Source organism: Rhinolophus ferrumequinum, chromosome 10, assembly GCF_004115265.2.
Source record: "Rhinolophus ferrumequinum isolate MPI-CBG mRhiFer1 chromosome 10, mRhiFer1_v1.p, whole genome shotgun sequence".
Classification (NCBI taxonomy): Eukaryota; Metazoa; Chordata; class Mammalia; order Chiroptera; family Rhinolophidae; genus Rhinolophus; species Rhinolophus ferrumequinum.
This window is the reverse complement of record NC_046293.1, coordinates 47,288,473-47,299,376: the sequence shown is the minus strand read 5'-3', so window position 1 is coordinate 47,299,376 and position 10,904 is coordinate 47,288,473.

The window sequence follows — 10,904 nt, the reverse complement described above, 5'->3', positions numbered from 1 at the left end:
ACACTTTAATATTGTTTTACATTCAGTAAAAAGGTTGTTGAAATAGCAACTTGCTTTTGGTTACCTAGAAAAATGTATGTCATTACAATACTCTTTATATGTAACCCTGGAAACACATCCCATGCATTATGTATTCATAAAAAGTTCATTTTATTTACGGCTTGTCACATAATATGGTATAAGGAAGCACAGTTCTGATACACTTCAATTGAATTTTGCTTCTCTGTTTGACAGAGTGGGGAAATATATTTGTAAGAATGAACAAACACACCCTGAACTGCCTACTTTTTGAGAAGGAGGCAGAGAGAAGCACATTAACATTATTCTATTATTAAAACATCTATGGAAATAGACATTTTGGAAATTTAATAGCTGTTTGTTTTCTAAATTGGGTGCCTGAAATAGTTTATGTCAAAATGTGATGATAGTGATTCTAGAACGCAGTAAACCCCTAGAAAAATATTTTTCAGAGTTGCAGTTTTATAATATGAACATGGAAAAAAATCTGTTGTTGCCTTTCTGGCATCTAATCCTTTGATGCTTCATTCAAAGTAATTCAAAGATTAGTTTTTGTAATTGACTGATATTGCAAATTCTCTATTTCACATATGGATAGAGACAGCACTTGTTTTTGTAGAACAGAATGTACCAGTATAGCATTTGAACAGTTTTTTCATAGCAATATTGACAAACATCCAGTCAGATAAATTAATTTTTCCTCCTCAATGAATTCATTAATTTACAAATCATTCAGAACATAAAATGCAGAATGCTCAACTGAGATCGAAGAGGAAATGAGAGGTACTCTATAGTATTTTAAGATGAATATCCATGTCTATCTATGAGAATGCATAGAGGTCTAATGGAATCTCAACTCTAGTGCAATATCTGTATGGACCATTTATTATCCCTTGCAATTCTTTGTCCGTTAATTAATTCCTGTACTACTCACCTCCCATCTTCCTATCTTGGAAATACATGCTCCTGGGTCACTAGGGGCTCAAAAAGAGAAACCAGATGGATTAGTGGGAATCCATTATTATTACAGAAAAAGAAAAGAAACCAAGAACAAAACTCTAAGCACATGCCCTGCCATAAAGAAATTAGACAAAAGCCACCATGTCAGTTAATAATATACAGTTACTGTGCACTAACTACATTACTGATTAAAGGATGGAAAACTCTTTTAGTAGTCATTTCTGTGTAGTTCTCATTTTTTTTCCTCGATAACAATATTAACTAGAGAAACTAATGGAATCAATTGACCCTTTTCCTATGGCCATATCTTCTATCAAGAATCACAGTGCGAGTTCAATATCTCCAGACTATGTCTTTAGCCCTCATCTTTTCTTATAAAATATGCAGCCATAACTACCTGGTCTGTTGAGAACTGTTAGGAATAACGAAGCAATCTGTGGGGATATTTGTGTGGTGAGGGCTGAAGAAAACTGATGCTAAAGAGACCTCAAGTTTAAAATCTAAGTCAAGGGTGTAACAGTTTAAACTCAGGCTCAAGTCAGTGTCCACGGGTCTAATACATACAAAGAAAGGTGAGACAGGGGAAACTTCTGGGTGGCAGCATGAGGTGGGATTAGGATCATTAAACAGGGAGCCATCTGTGCCTGATGGGATGTTTAACAGGCAAAACATAGGTGCAGAGACTAAGCCAAGGCAAAGGGACAGGCAGGGGTTGGTTAGGTACGTTGGCCCTTCTCACTTCATTTCCTCCCCACCTTGCTGATTCTGGCTACTGTAATTCAAGATGAGGCTCTAGGCCCCCAGGTAATCAAAGCTCCTACACATACAGGTTAAAGTTCCATGTAGACATATTGGCTACACTAGGCGCAGGCTTGGGTAGATGGGCTATAATCTGATGGTGTTAAGAACAATTAAAAATCTATGCCCAGAGTGTGAAACATAGCAGGTTTGAGAGTAGCGTCCTTTTCTGCGGCGCCTCCTATTTCTGTTGCTCTGGCTCCTATTGGTCTGGAGTCTGGGTGGATCTTGACAGAGATTTTTATTAACGGTAGCTGAGGACATCACTGAATGATACATCCAGAGTCTCAGAGATTCCAACTGTATTAAGTTAAATAAAATTAACAAAACAAGTACAACTTCCTTTTATTAAATACATTCTTTTTTTTATTCTTTTTTTTTAAATTTATTTTTAATTTATTGGGGTGACAATTGTTAGTATAATTACATAGATTTCAGGTGTGCAATTCTGTATCACATCATCCATAAGTCACACTGTGTGTTCACCACCCAGAGTCAGCTCCCCTTCCATCACCATACATTTGATCCCCCTCACCCTCATCCCCCCGCTACATTCTATTTTTGAAGCACTGTCTATACTAAGCACTTTACATTACTGCAGATAAGAGAGATTAAATATATCACTCCCATATCAGGCTAGTAAATGGAAAAGCTGGAATTTGAATACAAGTCTGTCTGAATCCAAAGCCTGCATATATTCTATTATTTTCCAATTCTGACATATAACTTTTCTCCTTTAAGACAACATTTTTGGCTATGTGTGAAAAGTTAGAAACTTCTAGGTAGGAAAAGTCTTCCTTTACTAAGCACGGCAGTTATCAGTGACTCAGAAGTCATCCTCATCTAGCTCCAAATGCCCGAGGTCTGTTCCAACTCAGGGCTCAGTGCTGGTTGGTTGGTGTTCAGCATGTAAACTTCATCGTACCGCTGAAGCTGTTTCCTTCCACCGCCCTCAGAGGGCAGCCTGCAGCAATGATCCCCCTGAGCCCTCTAGTGGTCCCTAGGAAGTTCCAACCTTCACCCGGGGAATAATGTTCCCAGGAACATTCTCACAGCCCCACGGATGTTGCCCAGGGAAGCAAGGCTGTGTGACACCACCTAGAGTAGAGTCACCCTCAGAGCTTCCCTTTAAGCGCTTCTGGAGCATGTCCATTAGCCCTGCCCCAAGTCAAGATGACTTCCCAAACCTGCCATGTGTGCACTTTCGGATGCTACAGGGTAGATTCTATCACTAAATTTCAGGAAGAATCAAATACAGGTATTTAGAGGATGTGGCACCAAGTCCAAAATTTATTTTTGTATGTCCTTCAAAATGCACAGGGTCGTTTATTTAAATTGACTCCCAGAAGCAGCTCTGGATATCTTAGACTTCCCCAAGATAAATATTTAAATAGCTCTAGTCACAATCTTAGGTTATATAAGATAGTATAGTTATGCTTTTCTAGGATGTTTCTGGTTATATTAGTAAAGTATATTTACATAACATTGACAAACTTTACATAGTCCAATGCATCTTTTGGTGATTTTCATATAATCATGATGACATGGCACAGTAGCTTTTCCTTATCAATTTAATATAACAATTAGATTATTCCTTTTATTTTGGAATATAAATATATGAGTCTGTATTTAAACTTAACATATACTTTAACATGTATATTTTGGTTATCAAATATAGATCACAAGAATATGTCTATTCACTGCCTCCACCAGAGTTTACTGATATTGTTTTGTTATTTTTTAAAAAATAGACCCATTCAGTTTGCAAAAAAGAAATAGCTGCTGCTTTTAAAAAATTGAGAAGACTTTGTCTGTGTGTCCTCATGGAAAAAGATATCGATGCTTAATAAAATAGGAAATAACATTTTCATTAGGCATATTCTCTTAAAAACCACCTTGTTATTCACTCGACTGTTGTAAACAAATCAAAACAAATTTGATTTGTTGAGAAATTATTTGCAGGGTGACTCAGTACAGTGTTAAGTTCTGTAGAAGATGCAAATAAGAATATGACATGATTACTGTCTCCAAGGTTCGGGGGGAGAAGTAAAGGTAAGTATCTAAATAACTTTTTCCAAAGACATAACAGTGGAATTCCATCATCTTAGCAAAATTAACAATCTGAGAGAGAGAGAGAGAGAGAGAGAGAGAGAGAGAGAGAGAGAGAGAGAGATTACAATTTAAATAGTCCTTGCAATACTTCCCATCATCTTTCAGTGATTGCCTGGAGTAAGCATGATAGGAAGCACTTGAATCTGTGGTTCCCTTGGTTTATCTCTGTTCTGGAGCCTCGCAGGTATGAGCATATCACTCAGCTGAGTGTGATTCTAATTTTTAAAGATATGCATGTATGCATTTTTCATATAAAATGGACCCTAAAAGCAAGCCTACTACTTCATCTGATGCTCAACCAAAGAAACAGGAGTCTGTTCCAATGCTGGAGGAAATACTGGCAGTGCTGAACTAACTCGTGGTCTCCAGTGGAGCACCTATTGAAGGACTTTTCCAGGGTAATTATTCATGATTTCATTTCTGATTTTAGAATCTAAGCTGAGAATCTATTGTAAGATAAATATCATCAGAGAAATACAGCCTGGAGGTGCTTGGGTGCCAGGTTAGATAGTTTGAGTTTATTTTGCCATACATTAGGATGCTGTTAAAGTTTTCCGAATAAAGGAGGTCATAGCACTGGGTTTTGGAAGGTTAACTTAGCAATAATATTCTTGATGCACTGGAAGTTGGAAAAAAACAGAGTCTAAGAGGCAATTAAGAAGCAATTGTGACTGTAGAGGTGAGTAAGAAGCAATGATTGTCAGACCTAGGGTGGAGGTAGAATAAGTTAACTTTTTTAACTGACTAGGATGGATTAAAAATAGAGGTTTTAAATTTGGGTGTCCATGAGATTGTTGGCTTCTTTAACCATAATTAGGGAAATCAGATGAAGAACTGGTTTTGGTTACAAAGATGAGTGTGATTTTAGAGGGAATGTGAGGTGACTATGGGACATCCAGGTAGAGACATTCAGCAATGGGTTGAAACTGAAGGAAAGAATTCTTAAAATGTTTTGTTTGGGATACATTCTGTTTAGGAATGGCAGTTGAAATCACAAGAATGGACAACATGGCTAATAGAGACCAATCTTGTAGAAAGCAGGGCGAAGTCCAAGGATAGGTTCTTGGGGATTACTTGCCTCTAGAGACTAGATGAAGAAAGCAAGAAGCCACTAAGGAAGACAAAGAAGAAACATGTAAAAAAATATCCAGGGAAAGAGAATTTTAAAAGGAGAGGTGACATTAAATGTTGCTAAAAGTTCAAGAATTATATAGAAAGTAATAACCTAATTTTGAAAGCAGAAAATAAAATACTAGGCAAATAAGAGATATTTAAAAAAAAGTATGGGGCTGTGATAATTTTAGGAAGAAGAGGTAGCAAATGATTTTAAGTGTTGCTGAAATTTAAAGGAGGGATGGGTTTTGAATTGGAGAGATGGAGGCTCAGTCCCAAAATTAGGATATGCAGTCTATCCAAGGATTTTTTTTATGATTAATAAATTTCTGTGAGACTAACAAATACATACAAAATTAACTCATATTTAGTTAAACAGTTCATTTTGTATATGCTCGAAATAACAAAAGTATAGGAAACTGGGATTTTTCTCAAAAATGACTACCAATGTTATCACTGGTGATTTTCTAAGAGAGTGTGGGGCAAGTCAGATTGCAAAGCAAGGAGTGAATTGGAATTGAAAAAAATATAGATTTTGCTATTGAGAAATTTAGTGATAAGGGCAAAGAGAGAGATGGGTGTGGTTAAAAGGCGTGAAAGACCTAGAAGACAGCTCAGACTAGCCTAATGGTGTCATTGTAGCTTTTGGATTATTTTTCAGTTAGTCTTTTGTGAATTCTTTCAGCCTTTTTCTACACACGTACTATTTTTAAGCCAGTTATTATGCCACAACCTTTGTCTATGTACAGTATTAAAACAGGCTGGAAAATATACAGCCTTTGGCTGCCATGTGAAACTAGAAATACACAGAAAGTACATTTAGTGCATAATCTGAGTGGAGAGTTCATACAAGAGTTTAATCAAAGAAGATGGTGTCCATGACTCTTTAATAGCTTCTTAAGCATTTTTAAGATTTTTACTATCCGTGAAATACTATGATTCTCTGTATCCTAGGCCCAGGAGTCTTTGAAATAGCGAGGTAAGAGGTGTGGATGCGTCTGTGGCACAGATACTTCTCATTTCAGGCATGTGAGAGTAGGGTGACACTGCAATACTAATCCTTTACTGAGTGCTCAGGCTCTTTACTGGGATCTGAGTTTCTCAACTGAGCAATATTTTCTATTGGTCCTATTCAGGCACTTATGACATTTATCGATCGTAGAGAATTAGCTATGGATTTTAGAGCATATTAGGTTTAATGAGATAGGAAACATGATCCCTAAGGGAACAAGTCAGACAAAAGAGGAGGAAAATGTGTTGGCAATCCTTGCCTCAAATAAATCAACTACTCTGAGCAACGCATCATATTATGCGATGAGGAGTTGAGTATAGTAATAGTCGTACCTGCCACATGAGGCTTTTTTTTTTTTTTTACTTAAAATTGATATAATTCTTAATACACTGGTATCATGTTTTCATTGCCTCTTCCAGAAAATGTCTCATCCTTCCTCTTCTCTCAAAACCCCTAGCTTATGGAGGCCCAGGATGCAAAAATTTCAGTGCTGGAAGTGGGAAAGTTCTGGGAAAGCTGGGATGAGTTGGTAACCCCTGATTGGAGCAATGCTATGTGACTGTATGCTCTTTCCATCCTGTATTAATCTCCCAATCTCTTGATCAAACTTCCTCGTTCAGTAATGATTTTAACACCTGGCTGACATTCTTCTTTCCATCACTATACTTGGTTCATGTAGAAAACCCATCCAGTCTCTGATTTTTTTTAAGTTCCTTGATCTTTTCTTTTACAATCTTTTTCTCACCCTTCTTCACAACTTAGCTACCAATTCTCATGGTCAAATCTTATATTTTGTTATTAGGAATAACTTTACTATCTCCAGAATCTCAATTTCTAACATCCCAGTCACCAACCACCACTATTCTTTTTTAAGCTCTCTGCCTGTATGATAATTCTTTGATCACACTGGGGCTTCCAATCCATTGATTACCACCATTTTTAATGTCGACCCCCACCCTGTTTCTGTCCTTCCTTCCTTCTTCTCCAGATTAGATTCCATTGTCCAATTACTCGCAAACACCCTCAGCTTCCTTGCCTTCATCTCTGCCTCACTCAAATAGTAGAAGACCAATAATGGCTAATCCCAAGTATTTGCAGAAAGTTAGTATAGTTTAGTGGTTAAGGCTGTGGGCTCTGGACTTATTCTCCTTTAACCTTGGGTTCAACATTTAGCAGTTAGTGGCCTTGGATAAATTTCTTAACAGCTCTGTGCCTCAGTTTGCTTATGTGTACCTATCTCCTGGGATTGTTGTGGGCTCAAAGGTATTAATAAAAGTAAAATGCTTAGAACAATGCTTGGCACATAATGAACACTCAGTAAATGTCTCCGAGGTTTGCAGTTGATAGCTGGAGGAAAACACCTAACTCTTCTGACTGATCTCTTTTGGATTTCATGACTGTGAATCTCAGTCTCTGCAATTCAGTCAGCCACAGTTCCCATTTCCCTATTGATTGTTTTTCTCTCTCAGAGATTACTGTTTCTTACCTTCTTTCTTCTCAAATTTCCAACACCTCTTCCCTGCTCTTCACTCTCAGTGCATGGCTTTGCTTCTTGTCTCACTGAGAAAACAGAAGCAATCAGAAGAGGATCACATATATGGTGATGGAAAGAGAACTCACTCTGGGTGGGGAACACACAATTTGATATACAGATGATGTATTACAGAATTGTGTACCTGAAACCTATGTAACTTTACTAACCATTGTCACCCCAATAAACTTTAATTTTAAAAAAAGAAGATAACATTTATCTACCAACCAGACTACCCACATCTGTAGCCTTCTGTTACAAAGAAAGTGTCTCTTTCCCTATTTTAGGACGATCCTTTACTTGTGCACTGAATTCATCTTTTTTTCACTTTCTCAAGAACTTTACTGCCATGATTCTCTCTTTTCTGTCTTATCATTATATGTCTCCTTTACTCTCTGCTATTCATTATTCAGTAGCAATCTTAACCAAAAAAAAAAAAAGTCAAGAGACCTCCCTTGCTTCTATGACCTCTATGGCTTATTTACAGCAAACCTCAATGTCTCCACAGTCTCAGTTCCTATCTTTATGACAATTCTAATCAGGATTTTTATTTTATTATTCCACCACAACCACATCTGTATGTACCAACAGCCACCTGCCTCTTGTCAAATCTGATGATTCGTCCTCAGTCCTCATCTTACTTTGCAGTCACCAGTGTTTAACGTAATTCATCACTTCCACCTTCTTGCAACTTTGCTTTTCACTTGACCTTGGGACACCATACTATCTTGATTTATCATCTTTTTTCTCTTTGACTATATCCTCCTTTGGATCTTTAAATGTGTTTCAAGTAATGGAGGTTTCCAGAACTCAATCCTTGGCTCTCTCAGGCTTGCCGAAATGATTGGAGTGACCAAAACCAGGAGATATTAATTTCATAGGTTTCATATGAGGCAATTAGAACTGTGTTGAGAAGATGGGAATAAGCCTAGTTTGTAGAAAAAAGGACAATAATTTATGATTATTTTTATGATGAATTTTACTTAATATCAGATCATTTCATGGAAGCAGTTTTACTGTGATAAATTTGGTTCCACAAATGTTTTCTGAGCACTGGCAGTAGAAAGGGAAGGGGAGACACAGAGATGAAGCAAAAAAGTTCTTGCCAACACATTCCTGAAAGTAATCAGGTGATATTCCGAATTTAATTAACAGGAATTTGAGAGCTAAATCAATACTAAAACTAGAACCAGAATTCTTGGTAGTTCCAGGTCTTCGATTAAGTTGATTAACTTATTTGCCTCCCAGACTGAAATACAATAAAGAATAAAGCATGGCTAAATTACAAGTTTAAAAAGGTATTCAAGTGGAAAATTGCTGGAAAGGGTAATAAAATAGCAACCACACACACACAAAAAAAATGCCACCAAATTTCCTTGGCATTTTCAATGCCTCAGAGCTGCTAAAGGAACCATTCTCGTCTTTTTCAACAAGATCTCACATTTTCAACCAGCTACTACTAGGATTTTTGTATTGGGTCAATTGGATTTTCTTTTTGGAAACTGATTTTTGATGAAGAACAAACTAGGATATAGATGGATAATTCTATTTTATTATTAAAATCCCAAAGCTGACACTTTGAACAAACTCATGTTTTAAAAATATGTAATAATAAAGGTGGTTACCCAGCTTTTGAGGTTTTTTTGTATAACACTAATAACAAATGTTCAAGCACAGTTTGTCTATTTAGATTTGGGTTTTGATGAATATTGTAAAGGTTAGAAGTTTGGATATGCAGTCTTTACCAAACCACTCTAAAAACAACGGTGCTAATAATGGTAATTCCTTTCCAGTGAGCAACAACTTGCAATTAGCTATTTACATCTGTCAAATCTTTATCCCTTACAATGACTGGATGAGGTGGTGTTATTATCCTTCACAGTAAGAAACTGAGATTCAGAGAGGTGTAATAATTTTTCCAAGGAAATGAGAAACATGCTCATAGTCCTCTTACTTCCAAAAGGAAAGGGGAAGGAAACAATTAAGTAGCAGATACTATGCCTGGACTTTCTTGTGTAATTAAAAGTAGGAGTTAAGAAATAGATTGTAATATGAACTTTGTGTTTAGCACTTTGTATTATTACAAGAGTACAAGTCAGAGCGGCTTTTTAAATCAGAGAGATTTGCAGTGCGGCAGAATGACTTTCCCCCGTTTCAGCATTGCGTTTTAGAGGCCATGCTTAAATCCTTGACCCGATAAAGAGGTAACGGAATTGTTATGTCACATTAAGATTTTTTCCTTTTATTAAATGGCTGCTGAAGCATTTCTTCTTGACAAATCAGCTTGTAAAACTGTTGGCTTTCACTTAGAAATAGGGTTTTTGGGAATTAGGTTCTTGATCATCACACATACGTTACAATCACACTGTTAGCCTTCCCTATTTTAGTATCCAGGCACACAGCTAGTGCAGGACCTGTTGAACTTCTTGTTTAACGGTACTTTTTCTAGAGAGCTTTACTTCCATGTTGGTTCGATGTTGGTAAGTGAGTTTTGTTTCTTTTTTTTTTTCAGTCAAGCACACTGATATGAATATCTTGAGGTGAGCACCTAAATGTGGCCAAATAAAACAGAAATAAAAGTTAGTCAAATAAAACATAAATTGGATTCTAAATTGCTCATGGTTAATGATTTACAACAAATTCTCTTTCTGTGGCTGCTAACTCTTCTGTAATCAGGTGTTAGTATTTTAGGTAAAGAATAAAATCCAGGTGGACGGGGGAGTGGGAACTAAGAGTTGGAAGAAGACACGGGTGAGGAGGAAGGAAGTGAAATTTACCACACTGGATTTAAGTCATCTTCTTGGATAATATTGATTTTTGTTGCCTGTTTTTTTCACTTCTCTAGCAGGTAAGTGAACTACCTCTTTAGATTTTTATTTGTTTAAAGACATAACATTTTAGGAAAAAATCATCCCCTAGTCCTCTACCCCCAAAATAAAAACATACAAATATAGAAACTATTATTATTTTTTACCTACTGCCCTTGTTTGTTTAGGAGATGGAGTTTTAAAATAGATTCAGGGATGAAAGATCCCAAACAAGAGTTTGGTAAATGAAACCTTAAGAAATAAATCAGTATCATTCTTTTTTGGTGCTGGTCTGGGTATCTTAAGGAATACCTGCATGATTCTTACCCAGGAGCTTATCATTGTGGCCAAACACAAGTACTATTGTAAAATAGAATTGATTCAATTCAGCAAACACGTGTTGAGAGCAGAATATGCACTGTGGTTGGTGTTAAATGTAAAAGGATGAATAAGATAGTCTTGATTTTCAAAGAACTGGCAGTCTTAAGAGAAGCAGGTAGGTAAATAATTACTAATAATTATTCATAGGGAGTTAAGTTCCATATTAGGTTAT